This window comes from Rhinatrema bivittatum, chromosome 1 (assembly GCF_901001135.1).
Source record: "Rhinatrema bivittatum chromosome 1, aRhiBiv1.1, whole genome shotgun sequence".
NCBI lineage: Eukaryota > Metazoa > Chordata > Amphibia > Gymnophiona > Rhinatrematidae > Rhinatrema > Rhinatrema bivittatum.
In genome coordinates this window covers 686,030,684-686,046,384 of record NC_042615.1, presented here as the reverse complement: position 1 = coordinate 686,046,384, position 15,701 = coordinate 686,030,684, and positions in this window count along the sequence as shown.

The window sequence follows — 15,701 nt, the reverse complement described above, 5'->3', positions numbered from 1 at the left end:
AGTCACTTGCAGTAGAGTCCAGCCAATCAGTGGACCAATGATTAAACTGCACCCCGTTTAGTTATCAATGGAGCATAATTTAATGCTCTAAAAGAAGTCAATAATTGGGGTTTATATGACGGTCCCATAAAACAAAAATATTATTTATTGTTGGTTGGTGTTTCCTGGGCTTCTGTCTGAAACACAGGAAAGCTTTATACACAGTGAGTGGTGTATTAACAGGTGCTATATGAGGGATCATGGAGAAGTTCTCTCACAAATACAAGAGAGTCCTGAGTGGGAATAAATATAACACCAGTGCATATATGTTCAAGTCAACAAATATTTTCTGTATTGCAGGGGAGCAGTATAGTGAGGAGACAGAAAAAGCTGGACCAAGTTACTCCCAAAGGAAAAGACGGTACTTAAGAGTGCTGCCTGCCACCTCTGAGGAGGAGAGTGAGAGGGAAGAGAGAGTTACAGAGGAGTAGCGAGAGTACGAGGAAGAGGAGGAGGAGACCAAGCATGATGGTGGTAGTGTCTCAGCAACACCAGATGTCGGGCAGCTGGATGCTGAACTACAGCAGGCCATCTATTCTGTGGTAGTACCACCCCAAGTGGATATGGAGCTAACACCAGCAGACAGGACCATGCTGGACATCAGTGTCTGCTTGGGAGAGGAGATCTGTGGTCTACGGATGGATGTCCAGGGCCTGCAACAGGTAATGCAGGAGGAACTCCAGAGCCAAAAAAAACCTTGTGAGGGAGAAGATCCAGGGCTTGCAACAGGTAGTGAGAGAGGAATTCCGGGGCCTCCAGGAAGTGGTACTTGAGGAGATGAGAGGTATTCAAGATTCCATAGATACCCAGACTGAAGTATGGAGGGAACTGCTGCAGAGAATGCCAACCTGGCAGCCACCTTTCCATTATATGGGACATTACATGTATCCACCAGCAGTATTTGCTGCAACACCAGGCTGGATATGCCTTCCCCAGGCTGTAGCTCCTCAAGCGCCATTGATTGCACCTCCATTTCCAGGCATCCATCCACCACCTCCTTTGATGGGACCACCGCCACCATCTCCAGCCATGCAGTGCGAGGCCTCACTACCACTGCCACCAGCTCAGGGAGAAGCAGCCACCTCTCCCAGGGTAATGGATGCAGAAAAGAAACTGTCCTCCAGTGCTGCCCATGCATGCCCCTCTACTACTTCACAGGTCACACTACAACCCTGTCTGGAGTTATCTGAGGGCAGCCATACCAGTGACAGCACACCACTGCGGAGGAGTGCAAGAACCTGTGTGCGACAGGCTCCACAGCTTCCCACCGTCCCAAAAAGAGTGCGAACAAGGAAGCAATAATTTTTGGTTTAATGTTCTTCACATCTTGCACATGTAAATAAACGCACAATCAGCATCTAAAAAGTCTGAATATAAGATTGTTCCTTTCCTGTATAGCCTGTTGTTGACTCGTGTGCTCTATCTCCTGCAATTGCTCCTGAGACAGCTCCTATTCCTTCTCCTCCTACTCTTCATCCACATTCTCCTCCAGTCCAACTGGAGGAGGTAAGCATCTTCTTTTGGCCATGTTATGTATAGGGTTGCCAAGTGTCTCCAAATTTTCAGGACAGGTTGATCCAGTCCTGGTATTATTCACCTGCATGCAGATACTTATAGTCTTGCTTCTTTTAGGGAATGCAATAGGGAAATCAAAATAAGTCCCAGCATGCAATGGAGTAAAACCAGGACTGGCTCACACAGTCCTGAAAATCTGGAGCCAATTGGCAACCCTCGTTATGTAGTTTACAGTAGGTGGATTGTAGAGAAGGCATCTCCCTGATCTGTCTAGACAACAGAAATGTATTTTGAGTAAGCCAAAGGTTTTCTCTATGACTGCCCTTGTCTTCCTGTGGGCTCTGTTGCATCGAGTTTCTGCAGCACTCAATGGCATTGCCACAGGGATCATGAGCCAGATTTTAAGTGGATACCCTCTGTTACCTTTGGGAAGAAAACACAGAAGACCAGAGTTGTATATAATGATGTGTTCTCCTGAGCAAGTCATCCAGAACCTGGCTGATGCCAGTCATTATGTGTAGAGGCGTTTGAAAGGTGCCAATGGCAAAATATGCAAGGGCAGTTGTCACTCCCATTTTCTCTCCCACCTGTCATACAGTCAACCTAGTCACTTTACCTCTCACCAGTCATAACCCCCCCCCCACACACACACACACACACACACAATCACAACAGGATGCCTCTCTCTTACCAGTCACCACCCCAACCAGTCTCTCTATTACCTGTCACCCCATACTGTCACCCCAATCACTTCTTTCTCACTAGTCACCCCCCAAAAAAACATGCAGACGCACACCAGGGGAATTAAAAGTATGCAAATACCAAAATGCCAGGGCCCCTTTCTTAAAATGCAAAGGGAGTGGTATATAAAAATGTTTATTACATGCTCTTGCTTTTTCTGACTAGAATTTGATTCTATTATTACATCACTTCTTTGTTTAAAACTCATTACTTACACATGCTCCATAGCAGAAGTAAAGTTACACAGCAGGGTACCCTGGCGTGTAAGTATTTACATGCTAATTTGAAGTTGAAATCTAGGAATACCCATGCCCTGCCCAGACCATGCTCACACCTTGCCTCTTTTTTGGAAATATTAATTTGTGCGGGAAGCGGGACATACGCATGTACTCGGTTGGCTTTTAAAATCTGCTTGGCATGTGCTAGCATAAGAACATAAGAACATGCCATACAGGGTCAGACCAAGGGTCCATCAAGCCCAGCATCCTGTTTCCAACAGTGGCCAATCCAGGCCATAAGAACCTGGCAAGTACCCAAAAACTAAGTCTATTCCATGTTACCGTTGCTAGTAATAGCGGTGGTTATTATCTAAGTCATCTTAATTAATAGCAGGTAATGGACTTCTCGTCCAAGAACTTATCCAATCCTTTTTTAAACACAGCTATACTAACTGCACTAACCACATCCTCTGGCAACAAATTCCAGAGTTTAATTGTGCGTTGAGTGAAAAAGAACTATCTCCGATTAGTTTTAAATGTGCCACATGCTAACTTCATGGAATGCCCCCTAGTCTTTCTATTATCCGAAAGGGAAAAAACGATTCACATCTACCCTTTCTAGACCTCTCATGATTTTAAACACCTCTATCATATCCCCCCTCAGCCATCTCTTCTCCAAGCTGAAAAGTCCTAACCTCTTTAGTCTTTCCTCATAGGGGAGCTGTTCCATTCCCTTTATCATTTTGGTAGCCCTTCTCTGTACCTTCTCCATCGCAATTATATCTTTTTTGAGATTCGGCGACCAGATTGTACACAATATTCAAGGTGCGGTCTCACCATGGAGCGATACAGAGGCATTATGACATTTTCCGTTTTATTCATCATTCCCTTTCTAATAATTCCCAACATTCTGTTTGCTTTTTTGACTGCCGCAGCACACTGAACTGATGATTTCAATGTGTTATCCACTATGACGCCTAGATCTCTATCTTGGGTAGTAGCACCTAACATGGAACCTAACATTGTGTAATTATAGCATGGGTTATTTTTCCCTTTATGCATCACCTTGCACTTGTCCACATTAAATTTCATCTGCCATTTAGATGCCCAATTTTCCAGCCTCACAAGGTCTTCCTGCAATTTATCACAATCTGCTTGTGATTTAACTACTCTGAACAATTTTGTATCATCTGCAAATTTGATTACCTCACTCGTCATATTTCTTTCCAGATCATTTATAAATATATTGAAAAGTAAGGGTCCCAGTACAGATCCCTGAGGCACTCCACTGCCCACGCCCTTCCACTGAGAAAATTGTCCATTTAATCCTACTCTCTGTTTCCTGTCTTTTAGTCAGTTTGTAATCCACGAAAGGACATTGCCACCTATCCCATGACTTTTTACTTTTCCTACAAGCCTCTCATGAGGAACTTTGTCAAATGCCTTCTGAAAATCCAAGTACACTACATCTACCGGTTCACCTTTATCCACATGTATATTAACTCCTTCAAAAAAGTGCAGATTTGTGAGGCAAGACTTGCCTTGGGTAAAGCCATGCTGACTTTGTTCCATTAAACCATGTCTTTCTATATGTTCTGTGATTTTGATGTTTAGAACAATTTCCACTATTTTTCCTGGCACTGAAGTCAGGCTAACTGGTCTGTAGTTTCCCGGATCTCCCCTGGAGCCCTTTTTAAATATGGGGGTCACATTAGCTATCCTCCAGTCTTCAGGTCCAATAGATGATTTTAATGATAGGTTACAAATTTTTACTAATAGGTCTGAAATTTCATTTTTTAGTTCCTTCAGAACTCTGGGGTGTATACCATCCGGTCCAGGTGATTTACAACTCTTCAGTTTATCAATCAGGTCTACCGCATCTTCTAGGTTAACCGTGATTTGGTTCAGCCCATCTGAATCATTACCCATAAAAACCTTCTCCAGTACGGGTCCCTCCCCAACATCCTCTTCAGTAAACACCGAAGAAAAGAAATAATTTAATATTTCCACGATGGCCTTATCTTCTCTAAGTGCCCCTTTAACCCCTCGATCATCTAACGGTCCAACTGACTCCCTCACAGGCTTTCTGCTTCGGATATATTTTAAAAAGTTTTTACTGTGAGTTTTTGCCTCTACGGCCAGCTTCTTTTCAAATTCTCTCTTAGCTTGTCTTATCAATGTCTTACATTTAACTTGCCAATGTTTATGCATTTTCCTATTTTCCTCTGTTGGATCCTAGTTCCAATTTTCAAATGAAGATCTTTTGGCTAAAATAGCTTCTTTCATCTCCCCTTTTAACCATGCCGGTAATCGTTTTGCCTGCTTTCCACCTTTCTTAATGTGTGGAATACATCTGGATTGTGCTTCTAGAATGGTATTTTTTTAACAATGACCACGCCTCTTGCACACTTTTTACTTTTGTAGCTGCTCTTTTCAGTTTTTTTCTAACTATTTTTCTCATTTTATCAAAGTTTCCCTTTTGAAAGTTTAGCACGAGAGCCATGGATTTGCTTACTGTCCCCCTTCCAGTCGTTAATTCAAATTTGATCATATTATGATCACTATTTTGCCAAGTGGCCCCACCACCATTACCTCTCTCACCAAATCTTGTGCTCCACTGAGAATTAGATCTAAAATTTCTTGTTTTTCGCATCGGTTCCTGAACCAATTGTTCCATAAAGCTATCATTTATTCCATCCAGGAACTTTATCTCAGTAGCGTGTCCCGATGATACATTTACCCAGTCAATATTGGGGTAATTGAAGTCTGAAAATACAATGAAGCAAACCTTGCACATCCGCAAGTACTCAGACAAAATCGTGCAGGACACAACTCTCTTCCACTCAAAATTTCAAACAATTCAATTTATTTTGATGGAACTTGTTCAATTGTGGCAACTCCAAAAATAGCAACAATGTCTTAAAGTCCCCCGACACGGTCCCGTGTTTCGCGGTTGCTGCATCGGGAGGGACCAGGTAACATTTTCAATCTATAATGTAATAACAGTGTATAAGAAGTGGAAACACAAAGACTACGGTGAAAACATTACAATGTAACCACATACCTGTACAAATGATCAATGGAGAGCAAGCGCCCTCAATACTGACAGCCATTTAAACCCGAAAAAAGGCGCGAAAGGTGACTTCTCGCGAGACCCTAGCAACTCGGAATCCCGATCAGACGTCCTCCCTCAGTAAAACAGGTGCCATTCAATTTCCTTATTGAGTCCTTTAGGGGAATCAGTATCCAAAATGAAGATCCATCTTTGCTCCCTCCGCCCTAGAATCCCGTTAAAGTCACCTCCCCGAGGGGGGGCACGGGACTACCTCTAGCACCAGGAAGGAGAGAGCCGAGATGGAGTGGCTGCGCTGAGTCCAGTGTGTAACCAAAGGTTCGTCCATTCTCAAAGACCTAATGTTTGAGCAATGTTCTATGACTCTTGTCTTTATCATTCTGGATGTTTTCCCGACATATAATAGGGCACAGGGACATTTGACTACATAGACCACCCCTCTTGTGGTACAATCAGATTGTGAATACAGTTTATACACGCGCCCTGTACGGGGGTGTATAAACTCAGAAACAGTGTCTGTATGGCTACACATTGCACAATGTCCACAAGGTCTATGGAGACCCCTCTGAATAGGCGAATGGCCCAAGAGGGGGGGTACTCTGTGCACAAGCCGGTCCCATAAGTTTCTCCCTCGTCTAAAAGTAAAACGGAGAGGACCTTGTAGCAAATCTGATAGTGCTAAGGCTGACCAGTGGCGCTTAATCATATTAGCTATCGTTCTACCTATAATCGAGAAGGGCAGGATACAGTTATTGGCCGTATCTTCTGAACTCGATGATGGCAAAAAAAGCCATTCCCGGTGTGTATATAAGGCTCGTTTAAAAGCCTTCTTTATCACTCTCACGGGATAGCCTCGGTCCGAAAACCGAGACGTCATAATCTGAGCTTGGGTAATAAACTCTGCTCGGGTCGTGCATAAGCGGCGTAATCTTAAGAACTGGCCAGCGGGTATATTATCTCGGAGGGCCCTGGGGTGACAGCTCTGATAAGATAGCAGTGTATTACGGTCAGTGTCTTTCCGGAAGATCGTAGTCTCAAAATGATCTCCAGCCCAAGATATCAGGATATCTAGAAACGAGATCTGAGTAGGGTGAATGCAAAAATTAAACTGAATATTTGAGTTTAGGGAATTAACCCAATCCAAAAACAAATAAAACTGCATGTCTGAACCTGTCCAGACAATAAATACATCATCGATATATCGCAACCAAAGATGTATAAATTGAGACCAGTCTGAAGGGTATATATGCGTAGTTTCAAAGTTGTCCATGTATAAACATGCTAAACTGGGGGCCATAGTGGCCCCCATAGCAGTCCCCTTAATTTGTTGATACACAGTCTCCTGGAATTGAAAAAAGTTTTTAGTCAGGGCAAGTTCTGACAACTGCAAGAGAAATGAAGTAGGGATACGTCGGGGAAATGGCCGTGTGTCTAAAATCTTTTCAATCACCAAGAGAGCCTCACTTTGCGGAATATTTGAATATAGTGAGACTACATCTAGGGTGATTAGGAACATTTCAGACACGGGAATTTCTAGTTGGGACAATATGGAAATTAAATGAGATGAGTCCCTGACATATGAACGAATATTTGATACAAAAGGTTTCAAGAAAATGTCCACGAATTGGGACAAAGGCTCAAGCAATGAGCCTATCCCCGAGACTATTGGTCGACCAGGGGGGTGGTCTAAAGTTTTGTGAATCTTGGGAAGTGTGTAGAAAAAGGGCATAATGGGATGGGCTGTGACCAAAAATCTAGCTTCCTTATTGGTAAGAATATGTCCATCAAGGGCTTCCTGAACAAGTTGTTTAATGTCCTGCAATAAGGATGCCGTAGGATCTTGGGGGAGGGGAGTGTAACAGGAGGTGTCTCCTAATTGCCTCAGTGCCTCAGCCACATAGTCATTTATGTCCTGTATTACGATGCCTCCCCCTTTATCTGCTGGCTTTATAACTATAGACCCATCACTCATCAAAGCCTCAAGAGCCGCAGCCTCGTCCTTAGTCAAATTATGGTGTATATATTGTTGCTGTAAAAAAATATTCCAAGCATCTTTACACACTAACCGCTCAAAAGCCCCCAAGGTCACATCCACAGATCCCGGAGGAGTCCATTTTGATTTCACGTGGACCACAGACATATCAGGGGATGACGGAAAGTCTGCAAAAAACATTTTTAATTTTAAACGTCGAAAAAATCGATGCAAATGTACATGTAAGTCAAAGTTATCTCCCCTACTCGTCGGGACAAATGAAAGCCCCTTCCGTAGAACAGACTGCTCAAACAAAGACAGTGAACGCTTAGAGAGATTAAAGACTGTTTCCGATGCTATTGCCAAAGGTCCACTTGAGACCGGGGTGTGCGGGCCGGTCGTGACTGCTCCTGCGATGGCGTGATCCCTCGGGATCGTAAACTGTGGGTGTCCCGCTGCATCTGGCCCGAGTCTAAAAAAGTGGCAGCTATGGAGGAGTACCGAGATGATGCAGGTAATACTGAAGACGAGCTACTTTGCTGCTTCCGTGTTTGAAATTTTGAGTGGAAGAGAGTTGTGTCCTGCACGATTTTGTCTGGGTAATTGAAGTCTCCCATATAAATAATAAAAAATTAAAAACATGGAACTATTAAAAAAGACAACTTAGCATAATACTAAAAAATAGTAATACGGTGCCATTGCAATTGAGCCAGAAATGATAATTAAGATTTTTTTTTCTGAAAATTATAATATTTAGTGGATGTAATTTTAAATGCAAGTTGAAAGAGATGTGTTTTTAATGATTTTTTGAAGTGATTCAGATTGGATATGGTTCTTAGTGAGTCTGGTAAAGTGTTCCAAAGGATCGGGCCAGCAACCGAAAACACTCTTTTCCTGGTAATTTCTAGACGAGCCTAGTCACTTTACCTCTCACCAGTCACCCCCCCCCCCCCCCCCCCCACACACACACACACAATTACAACAGGCTGCCTCTCTCTTACCAGTATGGGGGAAAGGGTGGGGGAGATAGGGGAAGACAAGGAAAGGTGGGGTGGGGTGTAGGGAAGTTCCCTCCGAGGCCGCTCCGATTTCGGAGCAGCCTGGAAGGGAATGGGGAAGGCAGAGCGGCTCGGAGCGGGCTCACCTTGCGTGTGCCGACCCCCAATTTTATAACACACGCGCACTTGAGCGTGCCTGTTATAAAATCGGGCGTACATGTGTGCGCGCCGGGTAGCGCGCTCACATGTACGCCCGCACACACCTTTTAGAATCTATCCCATGATATTCTCTGTTTTTATTCTCCATTCCTTTCCTAATAATTCCTAGCATTCTGTTTGCTTTCTTGGCTGCTGCCACACAGTGGGCCTGATCTTAAAAAATACGCACGAGAATAGATTTGTTTGCGCAACCCGGTGCGAACAAATCTATGCCCGATTTTATAACATGCATGCACAGCCATACGCATGTTGTAAAATCCGGAGTCGGCGCGCGCAAGGGGGTGCACACTTGTGCACCTTGCGTGTGCCAAGCCCAAGGGGAGCCCCGATGGCTTTCCCTGTTTCCTCCAAGGCCGCTCCGAAATCGGAGCGGCCTTTGGGAACTTTTTTTGCAATCCCCCCCACCTTCACCTCCCTTACCCTATCTAGCTCACCCCCCAACCCTACCTAAATCCCCCCCCCCACCTTATTTCGGCGAGTTACGCCTGCCCGAGGCAGGCGTAACTTGCGCACGCCGGCCAGCTGCCGGCGTGTGAACCTCCAGCATGGCCACTGTGCCGGAGGACTCAGGAACGACCCCGGCCATGCCCCCGGACCACCGCCACACCCCAGGACCACCGCCATACCCCCGGACCCACCCCTGGACCACCCATTTTGGAAAGCTCAGGGACATAGGTGCGTCCCGGGGCTTGCGTGCACCGCCGAGCCTATGCAAGATAGGCTCGGTGCGTGCAGGGGCAGCTTGGGGCAGCTTTTCGGGGGTTACGCGCGTATATTACGCATGTAACACTTTGAAAATCTGCCCCAGTGAGCATAAGATTTCAATATTATGGGAGTCATTTTCTAAAGGATTTACACGTGTAAATGTAACTGCTATTATAGTAATTTTCAAAAGCCATTTAATTGCGTAATATGCATTTACTTTGGACAATTCAATGACATATATTAGAGCAATTTTCAAAAGCCCACTCACTCGAGTAAAGTGCATTTACTCAAGTAAAACCCAGTTTTACGCTTGTAAATACTTTTTCAAATCAGGCCCATTATCTATGATGATGCATTGATCCTTTTCTTGAGTGGTAACTTCCAATTTGGAACCTTCCATTGTGTAGCTATAATTTGGGTTGCTCCTCCCTACATACATAACTTTGCACTTGTCCACATTAAATGTCATGTGCCTTTTGGATGCCCAGTCTCCCAGTCTCACAAGATCCTCTTCCAATTTCTCACAATCCTCTTGCGATTTAACAACTTTGAATAATTTTGTATCATCAGCAAATTTTTTTCCATGTCTAGGTCATTTATAAACATGTTAAAAAGCAGCCGTCCCAGTACCGATCCCTGGGGCACTCCATTATTGATGTTTCTCCATTGAAAAAATTGACCATTTAGCCCAACTCTCTGTTTTCTATCTTTTAACCAGTTCTCATTCTACAATAGAACATTGCCTCCTATCCTCAAGAGTCTCTCATGGGGTACCTTGTCAAACACTTTCTGAAAATCCAGATACATTATATCAACTTGTTGCGTCCGTCGGTCTCAGATGGCTTCGACCTCCGTGCCTCACCTTTCTCTCTGCTCTCCCTGCTAGCCTTGGGAAGGTGGCTACTGCCGCGTCTGCATGCCGCTCTCTCCGGCGTCCCCAGAATGGCAATGGCAAGGCTATCTGCCATGTTTCTCCTGAGGGCCTCCTAGGATGCGCGCGCGCACGCCACCCATGTCTTTATCCATGTCATGGCGGGAACCTCGGGGGCGTCCCCCTCGAGTGATGTCACGCCATCCGGGTATTTAGCCTGCCCTTCGTTTGCTAACAAATCGAGTTAGCAAGGATTGGATACGCCTCCAGTCTGAGCTACTTTGCTGCTTCCGTGCTGCCGCGGGAAGCTCTCTCTGCCCTTTGGGATATTCTCTAACCTGGGTACCCGCTCCTAGGGTGCCCTTTGCTTTCTTTCAGGTGCCTATCTGGGATACCAGGTACTCGCTCCTTGAGGGCCTGCTCTCCCAGCCTCAGTGCCTATAATCCAACTACTTCTGCCTGCTGGGATCTCCATCTATACAGCTACCAACTTAGTGAGTAATCTAACTTTGTCAGTCTGTCTCATTTATTTATTTATTTATTTATTTAAATTTCTTATATACCGGCATTCGCGATGGGAGTCGCATCATGCCGGTTTACAAATAACAAGGTGTGACAACAGAATAAATACTTAATAACTTAAAAACATTAACATGTGATAGAAGAATAAGGTAGCAGTTACAATAAAACAGGGATAAAATGCAACTTGGAATGAAGAGAAGGCAAAAGAGAGATTAACACTGAGATAACAAAAGAATGACCAAGGTAAATAAAACCAAGGTAAATAAACCTGCCTCATTAAAAAAAAAAAAAAAAAAGAGAGAACATTATTGAGTTGTCAAAGGTTGTTGATTACCCTGACGGGAGTTCTTAGTTGCTTGAGTTGAGAGTGGGTTCAGTTGGTGTCTGGAAAGGCTTTCAAGAATAGCCAGGTTTTAAGTCTTTTTCTGAAAGTGGGGAGGCAAGGTTCCTGTCTCAGTTCTGGTGGGATAGAATTCCACAAGGTAGGTCCTGCTGTAGAGAAAGCCCTGTCTCTGAGAGTCCTATGGTTAAAGGTTTTTGCAGGAGGCACCTGTAATGAGTCTCTGTAGGACTCTCTGATAGGTCTGATGGAGGTATGTTTTTTAAATGGGATTTGGAGGTTAAGCGGAGAGAGTTGATGGAATGCTTTGTAGATGGTAGTAATGGATTTATATAAGATTCTATAGTGCACTGGCAGCCAATGTAAGTCTTTGAGAATCGGAGATATGTGGTCTCTTCTTCTTGTGTTTGTCAAAATTCTGGCCGCCGTGTTCTGAACCATCTGAAGAGGTTTAGTATGAGAAGACGGGAGACCTAATAGAATAGAATTGCAATAATCTAACTTAGAGAAGATTATTGATTGCAAAACTGTTCTGTAATCGTGGAAATGGAAAAGTGGTTTGATTCTTTTTAAGACGTGTAATTTATAAAAGCAGTCCTTCGTGGTTTGATTAATAAAAGATTTTAGATTTAGCCGATTGTCGATAATGGCTCCTAGGTCTCTTACATGTGAAGTTTGAAAGCCGGTTGGAGGATTTGAGGTGAGGTTACTGTTTTCAGGGGAAATTATGAGGACTTCGGTTTTAGCGGAATTTAAGATTAGATTTAGGCTGGAGAGGAGGTTGTCAATATTTTGAAGACAGTTTTCCCAGATTTTGATAGTTTTTGTAAGGGATTCTTTGATAGGGATGACAATCTGGATGTCATCTGCGTATAGAAAGTATTTGAGGTTAAGATTGGTTAATAGTTGACATAGGGGTAGGAGGTAAATGTTAAAGAGCGTGGGGGAGAGAGAGGAGCCCTGTGGAACACCTAGCGAAGAAGGGTAAAACTGTGATTCTTTGTTATGTATTTTGACTTTATATCCTCTGTTTCCCAAGAATGATTTGAACCAGGCAAGAGCAGAGCCTGTAATTCCGATGTTCGCTAGTTGATTTAGGAGAAGGGAGTGATTCACGGTGTCAAAGGCCGCCGATAGGTCGAGGAGTATCAGCAAGTAGGCGTGACCTTTATCGAGGCCCATGATGAGGTAATTTGTCAGAGATATGAGAAGTGATTCTGTACTTAAAGATTTTCGGAAGCCGTATTGAGTGGGGAATAATATGTTGTTGTCTTCGAGGTATTCTGATAATCTGGTGTTGACTAATTTTTCTGTAACCTTGGCTATAAAAGGAAGGTTGGATATTGGGCGGAAGTTGGATGGATCTTTAGGATTAAGGTTCGGTTTTTTTAATAGGGGTTTGATAGAAGCAACTTTCAGGTCGTCTGGATAAATTCCTTGGGCTAAGGAACAATTGATAATGTCAGTTAGGGTTTTGGAGATGGTATCTGGTATTAGCAGCAGTAGTTTGGGAGGGATCTGGTCAAATGGGTGGGATGATGGTTTCATTCTCTTCAATACTAACTTGGTCTCTGATATTGCAATGGGTTCGAAGGCTTGTATAGCAATGTCATTGCAGTGATGGCGGAATGTGCTGGGTGGGGCTAGGGTATTCGTTTTTAGTTGAGATTGCAGGTTGGAAATTTTGTTACTGAAGAAGATGGCCAGCTCCTCAGCTTTTTCGTGCGCTTGGTTGAGTGGGATGTCCGGAGAATTGGGTTGAGTTAAGTTCGAGACATAAGTAAAGAGGGCTTTTGAATCGAAGATGAGGTGATGTATCTTGTGAGCGTAGTAGTCCCTTTTTGTTTTTAGTGTGGCGCTCTTGTAAATGTGAAGAGCGAGTTTGTAAGCTGAGAGGGAGGTCGGTGATGGTGCTTTACGCCATTTATTTTCTTTTTGTCTCAGTGAAAGCTTGAGTTTTTGTAGTTGGTCATTAAACCAGGGTTGTCTTCTGGCGGCATTATGTTTAGGTTTTTTTGTTGCCAGTGGGCAGAGTTTATTAGCTGCCAATTCTGTGATGTTGGACCATGAGTGGAGAGCCGTGTTGGGAGTGGAGATGTCTATGTGGGGGAGTTCTAGGACAAGGTGTTCGTGAAGTTCATCGGATGAACATAGGTTTCTGTAAGTAAATTGAGGTTGAAGATCTTGTTTGATGTTAGATTGTGCCAGCGAAAAAGTGGTAGAAATTAAAGCATGGTCTGACCAGGGGACTATTTTGCATATGGGGGGTGCTGAGTACGCGATGCCTGAGTTTACAAAAATGAGATCCAAAGTGTGTCCTGCTCTGTGAGTAGGGTTGTTGATTATCTGCTTGAATCCCATGGCGGTCATTGCATTTAGGAAAGTTTCACAGTTTGTAGATGGAGAGGGGTTATCAACATGTAAGTTGAAGTCTCCCAAAATGATGGCTGGAACCGCAAGATTTAGGTTAGTAGCTATTATTTCTAGAATGGGGGAGGCATCTGATTCCAGCAGTCCCGGAGGGGCATAGACTAGAATGATTTGTAGCTGGTCAGATTTGAAAAATCCGGCTTCAATTTTTGTGGGAGAATGAATTGGGAATTGAGTAAGTCTCAGCTCTTTTTTGGCTGCAAGGAGAATACCCCCACCCTTTCTTTTCTGTCTGGGAATAGAGAAGAAGTCATGGGATTCCGTAGGAAGTTGGTTTATTAGTGCGGTGTCCGTCTGTTTAAGCCATGTTTCAGTAATTGCACAGAGGTCGGGTTTGGTGTCCAGTAGAAGGTCATTAAGTATTAGTGTTTTTTTGGTAAGGGATTGAGCGTTGAATAAAATCAGAGAGAAAAGAGCCAGGCCTAGTGTCTGTGTAAGGGGGGAAATCATGATAGGAATGAGTGATTTATAGGTAGTTGGCCGTGAAAACACTGATGGGTTTCTAATGAGAAATGACCTTTGTTGGAGAATTGGAATAGGGAGACCAGTATGCATTGAGGCTTGGAGGGGTGAGCGCTGGATGCTTGCTGGAGTGGAAGGAGGAGCGCTGGATGCTTGCTGGAGTGGAAGGAAGAGCGCTGGATGCTTGCTGGAGTGGAAGGAGGAGCGCTGGATGCTTGCTAGAGTGGAAGGAAGAGCGCTAGATGATTGCTGGAGTGGAAGGAAGAGCGCTAGATGATTGCTGGAGTGGAAGGATGAGCGCTGGATGATAGCTGGAGTGGAAGGAAGAGCGCTGGATGATTGCTGGAGTGGAAGGAAGAGCGCTGGATGATTGCTGGAGTGGAAGGATGAGCACTGGGTGGAAGGGTGAGCGCTAGATGATTGCTGGAGTGGAAGGAAGAGCGCTGGATGATTGCTGGAGTGGAAGGAAGAGCGCTAGATGATTGCTGGAGTGGAAGGAAGAGCGCTGGATGATTGCTGGAGTGGAAGGATGAGCACTGGGTGGAAGGGTGAGCGCTGGATGATTGCTGGAGTGGAAGGAAGAGCACTGGATGATTGCTGGAGTGGAAGGATGAGCACTGGGTGGAAGGGTGAGCGCTAGATGATTGCTGGAGTGGAAGGAAGAGCGCTGGATGATTGCTGGAGTGGAAGGATGAGCACTGGGTGGAAGGGTGAGCGCTGGATGATTGCTGGAGTGGAAGGAAGAGCGCTGGATGGTTGCGTTGGTCTCAGGGCTATTTGAACAGAATGTAAAAGGTCCTCATTGAGCCTAGGCTTCAAGATGTGGTTGTAGATTGGTGGAGTTTCACGTAGCTGTAGTTGTTCGCAGGTGGGTGGTGTCGTCTGCAAGAGGCCTTTGTTTGTTTGTTGGGCTTCCCTGGGTGGAGAACGGGGCTCCTCGGGGCTGCAACGAAGGGGCGAGACAAAGGGGCTGGCCCCTTTGTCGTGCTCCTTAGGCGTGCGACGCATGGCGTGCGACGCCTAGGCGCTGTGGTCGATTTAAAGGGCTCCTGGCCCTGCTGCTATTGGCGGCTTGTGCGGGTACGGATTGGCCGCTTCACGGCCCGGAGGAGGGCTGTGGGTGGCGCCTCGGTTCGCGGCTCTGCGCCTCGTGGCCGGCGCTGGGGGCTGCCGGGGGCAAGGGTGCAAATCAGGGCCTTACCCCGGTGGGTCTCGGCGCCGGCTGCGCAGGCCTCGCACGATGGGAGACGCTGGATCGGAGACGCTGGAGCAGGTAAGAGGGAGTTTCGCGGCGCCGCGGTCGATTTAAAGGGCTCCTGGCCCTGCTGCTATTGGCGGCTTGTGCGGGTACGGATTGGCCGCTTCACGGCCCGGAGGAGGGCTGTGGGTGGCGCCTCGGTTCGCGGCTCTGCGCCTCGTGGCCGGCGCTGGGGGCTGCCGGGGGCAAGGGTGCGAATCAGGGCCTTACCCCGGTGGGTCTCGGCGCCGGCTGCGCAGGCCTCGCACGATGGGAGACGCTGATCGGAGATGCTGGAGCAGGTAAGAGGGAGTTTCGCGGCGCCGCGGTCGATTTAAAGGGCTCCTGGCCCTGCTGCT